This window comes from Mobula hypostoma, chromosome 5 (genome assembly GCF_963921235.1).
Source record: "Mobula hypostoma chromosome 5, sMobHyp1.1, whole genome shotgun sequence".
In the NCBI taxonomy this organism is placed as follows: domain Eukaryota; kingdom Metazoa; phylum Chordata; class Chondrichthyes; order Myliobatiformes; family Myliobatidae; genus Mobula; species Mobula hypostoma.
Genome location: NC_086101.1, coordinates 21,717,470 through 21,732,886, shown reverse-complemented (window position 1 = coordinate 21,732,886; position 15,417 = coordinate 21,717,470). Strand labels below are relative to the sequence as shown.

The following is a 15,417-nucleotide window of genomic DNA, read 5'->3' as shown; positions in this document are numbered from 1 at the left end:
TGCACCTGAACTGCAGTCAGTAGGAGAGAGTGTGAGAGAGCTGGGAAGGAGACACCGAGACTAATTTACAGATTAGACATCAATATGAACAGCCTCACCTGTCAGTAGCAAAGGCAGAGAATCAGTTCTCACGTGCTGGTCTGGACCTGAAGTATTAACTATGTTTCCACCGTTGCTGAGTGCTCTGACTTTTCTGGTTGTATTTCAGAGAATCGGTGCAGTGAGATCTGCTCAGTGGGTCCAGAGAAGTCTGAGACCTCGGAGAACGTGTCCCACTGTGTTAAGTGATGAGCAGTGTGAGTGGTTCAGAGTTGTCTGGCTTGTCAGTACATGGATTTAAGATGAGACAAAGTTTCTCAGTGAAACTGCCTGTGTATGTGTGGAGGTGACACATATTGTCAGCATTGTAAAATGACACTTGGCCCCGCTCGTAATCCAGGTAAACCCCCAGTTTTCGGGGTTTTATTTCCAGATGGGAGATGACATTTGGTATCTCCAATGAATTAGAAGAGACATCAATAACCCAGTGTCCCCGTTCCGGTGTGTAGGAGATGTCACCATCCCGCTTTACAGACTCTCTGCAGACGCCCACAATCCAGCTAATCTTATATCCAACATACACCTCCCAGTAGTGCCTCCCAGACATGAAACTCTGTGAACTCAGAACACACAAATCTTCTACAAATCTTCTCGGGTGATCCTGATGATTTTGTTTGGTGGTCACGTACTGCACACTCATCAGATCCTGAGAGAGGACGAGATCATTGTGAGCTGTATCCAGGTCCAGTGTTAGCTGCTCTGGCACTGAAACAAAACAGTTACAGTGAGAAAACCAGATGGAACCTTCCAGCTGAGATGACACTTCACCTGTGAGTCTGTTGGGTTTATACACCGTGTCCAGTGCTCCCCATGTGGTCTCCTGTATATCGGTGAGACCCGACATAGATTGGGAGACCATTACACTGAGCGCTTAGGCTCCATTGGCCAGACAAAGTGGGATCACCCAGTGGTTCTCCCTCGACTGTCTCAATGAGACCACACTCTGGCTGGAGGAACAACACCTTATATTCAGTCTGGGTAGTCTCCAACCTGATGGCATGAACATTGATTTCTCAAACTTCCAGTAATGCACCCCAACCCTCTCCTTCACCATTCCTCATCCCCTTTTCCCCTTCTCAACTTATCTCCTTGCCTGCCCATCACCCCCCCCCACCCCGGTGCTCTTCCCACTATTGTTTCTTCCATGGCCTTCTGTCCTCTCTCATCGTTCATCCTTCCCCAGCCCGGTATCTCTTTCACCAATCAACTTCCCAGCTATTTAATTCATCCCTCCCTCTCTCGGTTTCACCTATCACCTTGTGTTTCTCTCTTCCCTCCCCCACCTTTTAAATATACTCCTCATCTATTTTTTTCTCCAGTCCTGCCGAAGGGTCTCAGCCCGAAATGTCAACCGTACTTTTTTTTCCATAGATGCTGCCTGGCCTGTTGAGTTCCTCCAGCATCTTGACTGTGTTTCTTGGAACTGCCAGGATCTGAGCTGACAGTGATGACCATCGTCTCCTCCCTCAGCCCAGGAAGTGTGGAGACCCTGGAGGAGATTTCAATCCCCACTGCTCCCTCCGTCCTATTAAACACCGTACAATGTCACAGTGAGTTATTTGTTACAGGGTAGTTCAATCCCCTTCCTCTGCCCAGCTGACTGTATTCTATGATGTTTTATGTGGCTGTAGTTCTCTGTTTAAAAGCTAAACAGGACAAGCCATGACAGCTCCATTCCCAGTGACACAGCAGCCCGTGAGGGGCCAGGGCCGAGTGGAATTTTATTATTTAAACTGCAGATGCTGGAGATGTGAACCAAAACAGAAATGTATCAGTACAGGCAGCGTTTCCCATGGTAGAGCGATCAAAAACAAGAGGGTGGAGGTTTAAGGGGAGAGGAGGGAGATTTAAAGGTGATCTGTTGGGTAAGGGCTTTACACAGAGAATGTTTGCTATCTAGAACATTCTCCCAGAGGAAGTGGTGGGATCAGATACAATTGCCAGGTTTAAGAGACATTTAGACAGACATGTGAAAAGGCCAGGCACAGAGGGATATGAGCCGAATATGGACACGTGGGATTAGTGTACAGTAGATGGCCAGAGTGGGCTGAAGGCTTGCTTCTATACAGTAGAACTCTACGACTCTGTGAATAACCAGGACTGGGTGACAAAATCTGTGCTCAAATAAAAAAATCGAAAAATGCAGATGCTGGAAATTTGAAATAAGAACAGAGAATTCTGGAATCATCAGATCAGGTTGAAACTGTGAAAAGAGTGTGGAAAAACTGTGAATCGATGATTTAGGTTGTAACAACGATCTGAACTTACAAGTTGATTTGTGGCAAATTCAGCACCAGATATCAAGGGTATCACTACTTGAAACTACAGGTCAGTGTCAGAATAAGGGGCAAAGCGTTCGGATTTGAAAGGAGGAGAAATTTCTTCCCTCGGAGTGAGTTGAACCTCAGGAATTCTCTTCTCGCAGAAGCCAATTCTGTTTAAGTCACAGAATTTATGAAGGATGGAGGTGGATCAATCTCTAGATATGAAATGTATCGGGGGTAATCTGAGAGATGAGGGATGGTGGAACAGACCTGATGGGCCGAGTGGCCTTATTCTGCTCCTATGTCTTATGGTCTATTAGGAGAGAGCAGGACCAAGGTATTGAGACTGATGATCATCCATGATTGTGTGTTTGGATCAGTGACGATGTTTGCATGCTCCAGTGTTGGCTGATAAATGTGATGGATCAGCTGAGTTGGGCTTCAAATGTCCTGAAGGCTTCCACGGGGCTGCACAACAAGGGACAACCTGGGGATTATCCTAGGAAACACTGACTGGGAGATGCAATGGGTTCACCTGTAAGCTGCCTCTTTGGAGGCAAAACTTTGAGCAATATGTATTGCCAAAGGTGAGATATCCCTAAGCTGAGTGTTCCAATCCATCAATCAGTGATGGAGGGAATTGAAGCTGCCTCAACTAGGGATGAGGTAGGGAAGGGTGTTGGGGAGGTTCTGGATGCATTACAAGACAGTGCATATGTCAGGTTGTGTGTGTCAGAAGCAGAAATGTTGCACACAATAAACACATGGCTGATAATCAGAATCGGAATCCTTTAATATCGCCAAATATGTGCACGCATATAGGGAATTTGATGCCCGTTTCCCTGAGCTCTCGCTGTAGAGAATTAAAAAACAAACAAAACAATCATGGAAATAGTCATGAACTATATACAATGAGGTATACCCGTGTATGTACAGGTGGACTTGGTTTAAAATAGACTAAAATTCAAGTGTTCATAAGACTGATGGCATACAGAAAGAAACTGTTCTTGTACCTATTTGTCCTGGCATACAGTGATCTAAAGCACCTACCAGAAGGAAGGAGTTGGAACAGGTGATGTCCAGGGTGTGATGGGTCTACAATGATGCTGCTTGCTCGCTTCCTGACTCTAGATGCACATAAGTCCCGGATCGAGGGCAGCTTCACACCAATAATCCTTTCCGCAGCCCTGACGGTTTTTTGGAGTCTATTCTTGTCTTGTTTGGTAGCTGATCCAAACAAGACAGTGCTGGACGAACAGAGAACAGACTGAATTCCTGAATAGAATTGAATCAGCAGCTCCTGAGGCAGGTTGTACTTCCTGAGTTGACCTAGGATATACAACCTCTACTGAGCCTTTTTTTTAAGAGTGTCCATGTTGGGTGTCCACTTCAGGTCCTGGGAGACTGTGACACCCAGAAGCCTGAAGGTCTCCACAGCAGACAATACTGTTGAGTATAGTGAGTGGGGGGAGTATTGGGGGGCTCCTCCTGAAGTCATAAGGAATGGTAACTAATAAATGTCAAGGCTGGCATCTGGAGTTTCTGGAATTACAGGGGAGAAGGCGGGGCAGTGGGGAGAAGGGGAATTACAGAGAAAGAGAAAGGTACCTGGTGAAACCACGGCTCTCATTTCCTTCCACACTTTGAGAGATCTCAACCTTCCTTCAGCCACATCCTCAGGAAGATCGACAGACACCACTCCAGGACTGGAAACCGGCAGCTCAAACCTACAAAGTCAGGGTCAGGAATTAGTGACACCCATTATCAAAGACTCTGGCCACACTTCTCATTGTCTCAGTAAAGCAGCCAACATCATCAAAACCCCCACCCACCCTGAACACTCTTTCTTCTCCCCACCCCCATCAGATAGAAGGTACAAAATCATCAAATCACCAGGCTTAGGGAGAGATTCTACCCTGCTGTTGTAAGACTATTGAACAGCCCCCTTGTATGATATAATGGACTGAAGACCTCTCCATCCATCTACCACGTAATGGCCTTGCAGCTTATTGTCTGTCTGCACTGCACTCTCTCTGTAACTGTAACACGTCATTCTGCACTCTTTTGCTGTTTTCCATTGTAATACAATACTGTGCAAAACTTTAAGGCACATTTATACAGCTAGAGTCCCTAAGACATTTGCACAGTACTGTAGTAATTTTATGTATTGCACTGTACTGCTGCCGCAAAAGAAAAAGCAAATTTCAGGGCATATCTGAGTGATGATAAACCCGATTCTGATATGGGTTTCTATTGTGGACTGAGAGTGGGAAGCGGGCAGGGAGAGGGGAATCCTGGTTGGGACAAGGGGAAGGGAGAGGGGACGGAGCAGGACACACTAGAGAGCCATTTTGTAATGATAAATAAAGGAATTGCTTGAAATCAAATGACCTTGCTTGGTGTCTCAGGGCTGCGTACACCTGCACTCGTGGGAAAAAAACAGATAGTTAAGCTTAGCTTACCTTTCTTGAAATTACTCTTTCTTTCTCTTGCATAAATTTTAAACAACTGATAAGGCAAACATAATCAATGTCTCAGTTCTGGGTCGAACTTGAGATCAGCACACATGGATTACACCTTCAACTAAAATGAGACAAACTCTATCCTTACTCGTGATGCTTGTTAAATAAGAAAAAGCTTGCTGACACATGTAAGAAGTTGAATACTGCAACAAAATGTTCATTGCTTTCCAATGAATGGCATGAAACCGTGCTTTCACAAAAATCCAGAACTTGTCCCAGGGCAGGTCAGTAAATCTCATCGAGTGCACGATCAGACTGCATCTCACAAAGTTCTTCTCTTCTCTCAAAGTCAAGTTCTCAGGCTGAGCAGAAGATTCAGAGAAACGGTCCCTCACCGAGGCATGCATTTTTATCAAAAGGGAGGAAAAATACTGTTCAATTTTGTTCTGCAGTTATTCCAGGGGGTTTTCAATAAGACTCGAGACTTTCTGATATCCTTCCCTACACTCAAGCCCAAGTAGCAGTAGAAACATTAAGGTTTCCTTTTGCAACATGATTTTTCCAAAGATTCAATTTCTTTTTAAATCTGAGATTCTGGTCACTTGAAGTCAAAACATTTCCTCCAGTGCCTTGCAGAGACTTGTTTAACTGGTTTATATGTTGAAAAATTTCTGTCAAGTAGATGAGTTTCTACAGCTATTCTTCATCTTCAAAGCACTGAGGAAAATCTGGCTTATTATTTTCTTAAGAGTTCTCCTGCAATTCAGCTTTCAGCTTGAACACACTGTTGAGAACTTCCTCTGTGAAGCCACTGGATTTGCACATGTAACAGGAGACTGGTTTGCTCTTTGTTGAGGTTTTCATACAGTTTTTCAAACATTCTTGAGTGCACTGGTCTTAAAGCTACTAAATAAGTTGCTTCCTGTATTATTTTACTGACTGTGACTTTATATTCAAAAGCTGGAAGCTCTGATTCCAATAATCATTTAAGATAATCAGCAGTTTTATGTTTCATACAGTTGTGATTTGTCGTTAAGTGTCTTTTCAATATTGCTGGAGCCATTCCTACATTTGTAAGTTGTTTGCCCAGACTAGGCACAATGGAATAAGACAACTTGGATCACCAGTCCGTGAAAACCCATTGGTAAGTAGTTTTAATGTAAAGAAGGACCTTTTTTGTGTCCGTTGTTGCACTAGTGCAGTGAAATGACTCAGAAGATTGAAATTCTTCATCATTAACCTTATCAGAATTGTCCATAGGCCTAGGCCTAGAGTCCTCCTCTTCCATCTCATACCTCCTCTTCAAAAATCACCACACTGGGCCGTCTTTAGAATGAAACATTTCCGTCCACTTTTCTATACACTGGTACTTTGTTTGCTCCTGTCAGTCGATCGGTGACGCGTCTGTCACAATGGGGGCGTTGGAAACAGACCCAAATGCAAGACATAGACACTGAAGTACCAGGGAACAGGACTTGACTTGAGTAGGGACGTGACAGAATACAGACAAGGAGCAGGGACAAGAACACAGTCTTGGGCTAGGACATGGAGAAGACAGGGAACCCGGACAGGAAACTATGCACTAGGAGCCTGGGCTTGGGCTCCAAGCCAGAAACTGTACAGGGACCCAGAACCTGGGTCTTGCCTCAGGCTCAGGCCCCAGAACCAGGCAAGGACATGACAAGACTACAGGATAGGATGTGGCTGGGGTCCAGAGGCTTGAGGCTTGAGACTGGGGTCTAGGCTCTCAAACTTGGAGACAGGCTGGGGTCTTGGGTCTCGAGGCTGCTAACTCAAAGGCTGGAGCTCGGAGACAGACTGGGAACTGAACATCAACACAGAGCCAGGACTCATCTTTATCTCCACACCCAGGTGGGACAGGTCTATCCATCGGGTAACAGCAGAATGGCCGGACTTACCCAACAGAGGCAAAGGCAAGACAGGACAGGTCCCCCCGCAGGGTAACGGCAGTAAGGCCTGGCTTTCCCCACGGAGGCGAGGACAAGAAGAGACAAACACCGAAGAACGACAGACAGTTTCCTCGCTGCATCAGGTAGCTCCGGGTCGCAGTTACGGCCAGCAACTTAGGCTGGCTACGGAAACAGCTGGATCCCTACCTAGCTCGAAGTGGCTGACGGCCACTCAGCTGGCCTAGGAAAAGGCCGAATCCGTACCACAAAGACAGCTCCGAATACTGACAGCAAGGCTCCATGAAGCAATAGTTCTCTAACGTGGCCACAAAATGGCAAGTGGCCGCTCTGGCCTTCCACCGGCAGGTTGCTCCCAGGGAATCTTGACAAGGCAAACCAGCAGCCCACACACGACCCCAAGACCACTTATATTCCAAGCCCCAAGATGGGAATCAGGTGCCTATGATTAACCTAACCAAAACAAGGGACAGCTGGAAGACCCGGAATCCTGAGTCCATAGACCGGACAATGAACCAGAATGTGGACTTCACGGAGCGGACCCATGACAGCGGCAGGGGAAATTGCGGGAGGTAATTCAGGAGGGAGAGGCTGACGTCACAGCCCAAGTTGGGTGAGTCTATTAAATGCTTGGAAAATGCACTTTACACTCAACAGACTACCATCCTCCCCCCGTGCAATACAACACTCACTAATTATCAACCTACCGTACTACCCTCCATGAAATACAGTGCTCACCACTTATCAGAATACCATCCTCCCCTCTGTGTAATACAGTGCTCACCAATTATTGGCCTACCATCCTCCTCTCTGTGTAATACAGTGCTCACCAATTATCAAACTACCGTCTTCCCCTCCATGCAATACAGCGCTCACCTGTTACAAATTACCTCCCCTATCTCACATTAAAAACTGAGAATGCACTCAAGCAAATAAAAATGGCCCTGCAGTGCATTCCCATACTGGGCTGAGAGATCTCTAACGAGATTGTGAACGGGTCTGCTCAGTCACTGCCCACCACTGTGAGTGCTCGCATCACACGTTGTACTTAGTTCAAAAAACAAAGGTTTTTTTTACATGATCTCTTGTGGAACCCCTAGCAACCTTTCACGGAACCTCGGTCAAGAAACTGAGCGTTAGAGACACAACAGCACCCGGTGTCAGAACTTCAGCTAAAATTTACTCACCTCTTCAAAAGGGCTTGAATATCCTGAGGGGAAAGAGAGAGAATAGGATTGAGTGAAACTGTACTTGAAACTCTCTGGAAGGGTTGGAGTATGAAGGCTAGACACTCAACCAGAGGAAAGACTTAGGAACTAATTTGATTGTTTTCCACAGCAAAACCCTTCTCTCTGAGGTTACCTCTCTATGTCCTCCAATACCTTCTTCTCTTCTCAAAAACCAAACTGTTTGAACAGCTACTTCCCTTCAACCATTCAGCTGAAATCAGCAAAACCCGAATCACTACAGTTTATCATCACTGTGACCACTTTGATCCCTTGAACTAAAATGAACTTTGTTTTAATTATATTCTTCCTTATAAAAGTTGTGTATGATTTACGTTTCAATTATGTTGTGAGGAGGGGCCACTTTCTACAATCAGAAAAGGCTGCAGAAGGTTGAAAACTTAGTCAGTTCTATCTTGGGAGCTTGCCTCCCCAGTATTGAGGACTTCTTTAAAAGGCAATGTATCAAAAAGATGGCATCCATTATTAAAACAAAACAAAACACTGGAGGGTGGAGTGTCTCTGTCAGTGAGGCATCTCTCCAGCTCTCTCTCTCTCTCGTGGTCCTGATGCAGTGATGCACCACACTGGGAAATGGGGACTAGCACAGGGTCTGTGGTTGGGTGGGAGTGCAGAGTGGGGAGGGACTGGGACCAGGCCTGGAATGGGACAACTGGGGACAAATGCGGGAGGTTGAAAGGCAGGGCAGTGGGATACAGAAGGGGCAGAGGGTGTGTTAGGGAAGAGCAAAGCACAGAGAGGGGGAAGAGAAAGGGACAGGGGAGGATGGGGAGGGGAAGGAGATGAGGGAAGGGAGAGAAAGGTGGATGATGTGAGACTGCATTGGTGGTGATATGATCAGAAGCAGCCGGGGCAAATACAGAGTTGGTTGTTACACAAGGGAGAGGTAGGTGGGACTGGTTTTGGGAAAGGAGTGTTTGGAGGAATGACATCAACTGTGCCTGTGCAGACACAGGAAGCATGAGGTTACCATTGTGATTCAGGACAGCCCATTCCTGGCCCCATTTCCACACTTATTTATTTAGACATATAGTGTGGAACAGGACATCCCAGCCCGATGAGCCGTCCCACTGAGCAAGCCAACAATCTTAACCCAGTCTAAACTAGCTTACTAACGGGTATGTCTTTGGACTGTCAGAAGAAACCCACATGCGCATGAGAAGGATTACAGACTTTCTTTCTTACAGAGGACACTGGAACTCAACTCTGAACTCCAACACCCTGAGAGGTAATTGCGTCACGGTCATCGCTATGCTACCATGCCACCGCACCCCCCCATGGTATTTATCTGGGCTAAATCAATCCTCACCCCCATGGTGCTGACGGTGCCACCTGGTGATGATTCAAGCAATTGCTCTGGGATTTCCACACTCAGAGGATGATCTCCATTCCAGCAATCACACAGGGGTCAAACCCAGGGCCAGGAAGGCAAGGGCAGGGTGTGAACCCACCGCTGGTTAGTTTCTGAACGTTTCTCAGTTTCTATTGAACTGACTGCATTTAGGAAACCAGTTTTAACCCTAGTTGCCCATATAATTAAATTCACTCACAGGTATTTATGACAGTTTGGATCCCCCAGACAAGAAAGTGACTCATCCTGTACCTTGAGGAGCCCATGGGGATCGTCAATTTTCAATCTCACTTTTACATCTTGTATCACTGCTTCAAGGGAAGAGATTTCATTGACTGTTCTCTTTAAATTGGTTTCCAGTTGTGTTAGGATTTTGTCCGCTTCGCTCTGCAGCTCTGCTTCCATCTGCTGTTGCCTCTCACGCAGGAACTGGTGCATCTTCTCAAATTCAGCCCTGATCTCACAGCTCCATCCATCAACCTGGTCCTGGATCAGAGTGAGGTTAGCAGAGAGTCACTGGCCAAACATAATTCATTCATTTGAATGATTTATTTTCTAAATAACACATTTGGTGCTGCTTGGAGTGGTTATATATACTCGGGTCAGGGTTACTTTATTTTTTTTGAAGTAAAAAACGGGCACTGATTGGAGTGGGGTCAGAGTAAACAATCATAGACAGAATAATTGACCAAAATCCAATCCCAAGTATCTGACTGGATCTCTGGGATTGATCCCCATTCTGGAATCGAAGAGAGAACAACATGCAGTGACGAGGACGGTTCAAGTTGTCCTTTGGGACTTCAGTAAAGTGACAAGATTCCACATGGGAGGATGTTTGGAAAGGTTACACTGTAGGATCTGGGGTGAGGTGGCAAATTGTATCTATATACTTGGCTTGGCAATAGGAAGCAGATTGTGTTGTTTTAGTGATTAGATATTTTTGACCTGTAATGCCTTACAAATATCACCGATGGGACTCCTACTGTTTTGTTCTGCAGATCATTTTGGATAGGAGTGTACAAGATATGATTTGTAAGTTTCCAGTTAACACGAAAATACTTGTGTTGATAGAGTGGAGAACAGTCATAGCCTACAGGATGACATTGATCTGTTGGGAAATGAGGCAAAGTGGTGGCAATGGAATTTAATCTTTGGAAGTGTGAGGTGATGCACGTGGGGTGGACTAATAAGGAGTTGGATATAGACAATAAAAGGCAACGACTTAGACACATTCAAAATGATGGAGGAACTTGGCAGGTCAGTCAGCATCTATAGAGGCAAAAGAATAGTCAAGGTTTCAGGTTGAGTCTCTTTATCATGACTGGGATATCCAGGGGTGAGTTACAGACTGGAATCTAATCAATAGGTTCAGGGTGGTCTATATATAGAATAGTGGATCCCTGGACTATGTTGCAGGCTGGGATCTAATCAATGGGTTCATGGTGTTTTTTATATTGAATAATGGATACCCAGGAGTGAGTTACAGGCTAGGATATAAGCAAGGGATTCAGCTGGTATCCATACCAATCTGTCATGGTGAGTGTTGGTAAAGACTGAACCCAGGTCCGGAGGAACGACAGAGTCCCATGTACAGTTTGAATACAGAGTTAATACATTGGAATTCCAAAATTACTTCAGTGGCTCAACTAAGTGACACACTGAGACGAAATGTTCTCAAACTTGACCCACTTAAATGATCACAGAACACAGAAAGCCCTTGCCAGTCAAAATCAATTTGTGAAGATTAAACCGAAAATACCAGGGATTAATGACTCGCATCAAGACAACAATTCACAAATTCAGCTGCTCTTTGTAACCTTCAGCACACAGTGCCCCCTGTCTCCCCCCACAGGCCGGAGGTGCTCATTACATACAATGCTCAATATCTGGGAGCAAGAAACAGGCTGGAATCTGATAAAGAGGTTATGTGGTTTATATGTAAAATACTGGGTACCCAGATGCTTCAGATTCCAGCATCTATAGTCCCTCACATCTCCAAAGTGTACCTAGGGGTTGGGTGAGCAGTAAGGTATGTTTGGATGGAGGCAGGGATCAAGTAACAGTGGACATTTCACAACATATAGAACCCAGTCTCTAACATCTCATGTCAAATGATAAGGTCAGATGATGAAAACAGTTCCCACATTCCTTTCATTGTAGTTATTATTTACAGTCAGCTGCTTACATTTTGCTGTGGGACAGCATCGTACAGCTGGAAGGGGCCTGTCGCGGTCAGTCTCTTTATTTATTTATTGAAATACAGCAACGAAAAGGTCCTTCGAGCCATGACGCCCAGCAAGCCTTGATTAACCCTAACCTAATCAGCAGACAATTTACAATCACCAATTAAACTAACAATTGAAACGTCTTGTCTTTGGACTGTGGGAGGAAACTGGACACACAGCCCAGGGAATCATCCACTATCACCGAATGATTCCTTACCTTCAGCTGTCGGATAGCAGTCTCCCCTCTTGCTTACTCCGAACACTCTGATTCATTCGCTCTTGCAGAAGCTTCAGGGACTCTTCCAACTTTTCCTGAAAGTCAGAAGATGCAGAAGATCTGAGAAATGAACCTGCCGAATCTGCTGACCGAAATGGGGTGGGGGGTGGCAGAGGACTGGGGGGTAATCCCTGAACCCGTGGGGGAAATAGAATCATTCTTTCAAACCTTCCTACCAGTCATGGTCACCTCCCCTTCACCCTTCATCTCCTAGTCCCTCTCTCTCATTCCCTTCCTCAATATTGTCCATACCCCATTCTGCCCCTCCCCCACCACGCTGCATTTCCCCATTCTCCCACACCTCCCTCCTGTTCGATCGTCTCCAATCTGATTCTATTTGTCTTCTTTCTACTGCTGCCTCACCTCAACCTCTCCCCTCCACACCTCCCAATTCTGCCCGATAAAGTTCAAAGTAAATTTATTATCAAAATGTTTCTACATCTTATGTTGTTTAAGATTATTTTCCTTAGAAGCATTTACTGGAAAATTAAGATATAAATAGAGTTTATGAAAACCTATATGAGTCCATTGGATGTGGAATCAGTTCAGTGTTGAGGTGAGTGAAGTTATCCACAGTGTTTCAGGAGCCTGACTGACCTGGTGACTAGTACCTCTCGTACCTCCTTCCCAACGGCAGCAGCCAGAGAGCATGGTCTGGGTGAGAACCCACCTCCCCTCCCTTGCAGCCTCTCAGCTGTCAGACATCCCTCATCTACACTCCTCTTTCCGCCTCTCCCCATTCCTTCCTTTACCCTTGACCTTTTCTTCCTTCCCTTTCCCTTGCCATATTCTCCGATTTTCCTCCCGTTCAAAACGTCTTTTCCTTCGTTCTCAAACAACTCTCTCACCTCTAGACGGGACAATCCCGTATCCCTGCTCTGTCCCTATTGTTTTCCTTCCTCCCCGACCTTCATCGCCCTCTCTCTGCGCTCTCCACCTTCTCAAAGTTTCCCTTCTCCGTCTCCCTGTACTTTCAGCACTTACCCACCCGCCCCTCTCCCTGACCGCATGGCGATGAGTTCAGGCGGGCGATCTCGCACCTTGTGCCCCTGGGCTGCCTCCTTTATCAGGATGACATTGTGCATCTTGTGCTGTGCAGACAGGCCACACACCAGGCAGATCATCTCCTGCTCCTCCTGACAGAACAGTTTCAGCTTCTCGTCGTGCACCTGGCAGACAAACTCCTCCTACCGCTCGGCCGCCCCCACCCTCAGCTGCCTGACCTTCTCCGCGACGTTGCTCAGGATGTGAGCGGGCCTGGTGTTCCTCTGGGCGAACACCTGCCGGCACTGAGGGCAGGAGACATTCCCCGAGACCCTCTCCCAAACCTGAGAGATGCACGCTGCGCAAAAGTGATGTCCGCACTCCAGAGAGACCGGATCGGTGAACACCTCCAGACAAATGGGACACGTTAATTCCTGGACCAGGTTTGCAGAAGCCATCTTACTCCTCTCTCCCCTACTAGGAACTTTCAGTTTCAATTCTGAGTAAGTGTAGCACTTCCTGTTTTGACCCCTTGTCACCTGCGAGAGGCTGCTGATGTGGAATTGCAAACAACAGGAATTCTGCAGATGCTGGAAATTCAAGCAACACACATAAAAGTTGCTACAGGCCAGGCAGCATCTCTAGGAAGAGGTGCAGTCGACGTTTTAGGCCGAGACCCTTCGTCCTGAAACGTCGACTGCACCTCTTCCTAGAGATGCTGCCTGGCCTGCTGCGTTCACCAGCAACTTTTATGTGTGACGTGGAATTGCTGTTGGTTTATTCTGCCACAAGTCCCGAGCCTGTCTTGCAGACTCTTCACGCAGATCAGACTATTTCACCGCGTGTGGAGGTAGAGAATAACAGAATGCAGAATGAAGTGTAACAGCTACAGAGAAAGTGCAGAGCAGGTCAACAATAAGGTGCAATGTCATAACGAGGTAGATCGTGAACTCAGGGGCTGTACTCGCGTCTTTCTGCAGATGCTCAGTAGAGAGCATTCAAACATGTTGGTATGAACGGTATGGACACTCCACTGCGGTGGGCAGGAGACTCTGTAACAGTTTAAAAACATACAAACATAGAAAACCTACAGCACAGTACAGGATCTTCGGCCCACAAAGTTGTGCCCAACATTACCCTAGAAATTACTAGGCTTACCTATAGCCCTCTGTTTTTCTAAGCTCCATGTACCTATCCAAAAGTCTCTTCAAAGACCCTATCGTATCCGCCTCCACCACCGTTGCCGGCAGCCCATTCCATTCGCTCACCACTCTGAGTAAAAAAACTTAACCCTGACATCTCCTCTGTACCTACTCCCCAGCACTTTAAACCCGTGTCCTCTTGTGGCAACCATTTCAGCCCTGGGAAAAAGAATCTGACCATCCACACGATCAATGCCTCTCATCGTCTTATACACCTCTATCAGCTCACCTCTCATCCCCCGTCGCTCCAAGGAGAAAAGGCCGAGTTCACTCAACCTATTTTCATAAGGCATGCTCCCCAATCCAGGCAACATCCTTGTAAATCTCCTCTGCACCCTTTCTATGGCTTCCACACCCTTCCTGCAGTGAGGCGACCAAAACTGAGCATGGTACCCCAAGTGGGGTCTGACCAGGGTCCGATATAGCTGCAACATTACCTCTTGGCTCCTAAATTCATTTCCCGATTGATGAAGCCCAATACACCGTACGCCTTCTTAACCACAGAGTCAGCCTGCTCAGCTGCTTTGAGTGTCCTATAGACTCGGACCCCAAGATCCCGCTGATCCTCCACACTGCCAAGAGTATTACCATTAACACTATATTCTGCCATATTTGTCTTACCAAAATGAACCACTTCACACTTATCTGGGTTAAACTCCATCTGCCATCTCTCAGCCCAGTTTTGCACCCTATCAATGTCCCGCTGTAACCTCTGACAGCCCTCCACACTATCTACAACACCTCCAACCTTTGTGTCATCAGCAAACTTAGTAACGCATCCCTCCACTTCCTCATCCAGGTCATTTATAAAAATCAGGAAGAATAAGGGTCCCAGAATAGATCCCTGAGGCACACCACTGGTGACTGACCTCCATGCAGAATATGACCCGTCTACAACCACTCTTTGCCTTCTTTGGACAAGCCAGTTCCGGATCCACAAAGCAATGTCCCTTTGGATCCCATGCCTCCTTACTTTTGCAATAAGCCTTGCTTGGGGCACCTTAGCAAATGCCTTGCTGAAATCCATATACACTACATCTGCTGCTCTTCCTCCATCAATGTGTTTAGTCACATCCTCAAAAAATTCAATCAGGCTCGTAAGACATGACCTGCCCTTGACAAAGCCATGCTGACTATTCCTAATCATATTATGCCTCTCCAAATGTTCATAAAACCTGCCTCTCAGGATCTTCTCCATCAATTTACCAACCACTGAAGTAAGACTCACTGGTCTATAATTTCCTGGTCTATCTCTACTCCCTTTCTTGAATAAAGGAACAACATTTGCAACCCTCCAATCCTCCGGAACCTCTGCCGTCCCTATTGATGATGCAAAGATCATTGTCAGAGGCTCAGCCATCTCCTCCCTCACTTCCCA

The 15,417-nt window shown here is 46.3% G+C and overlaps 1 pseudogene; it reads right to left on the bottom strand.

Moving 5' to 3' along the window:
• Window positions 1-280: 280 nt before the first annotated feature.
• LOC134346146 (zinc-binding protein A33-like) lies at window positions 281-13,295 on the bottom strand (annotated as a pseudogene).
• Window positions 13,296-15,417: the final 2,122 nt, after the last annotated feature.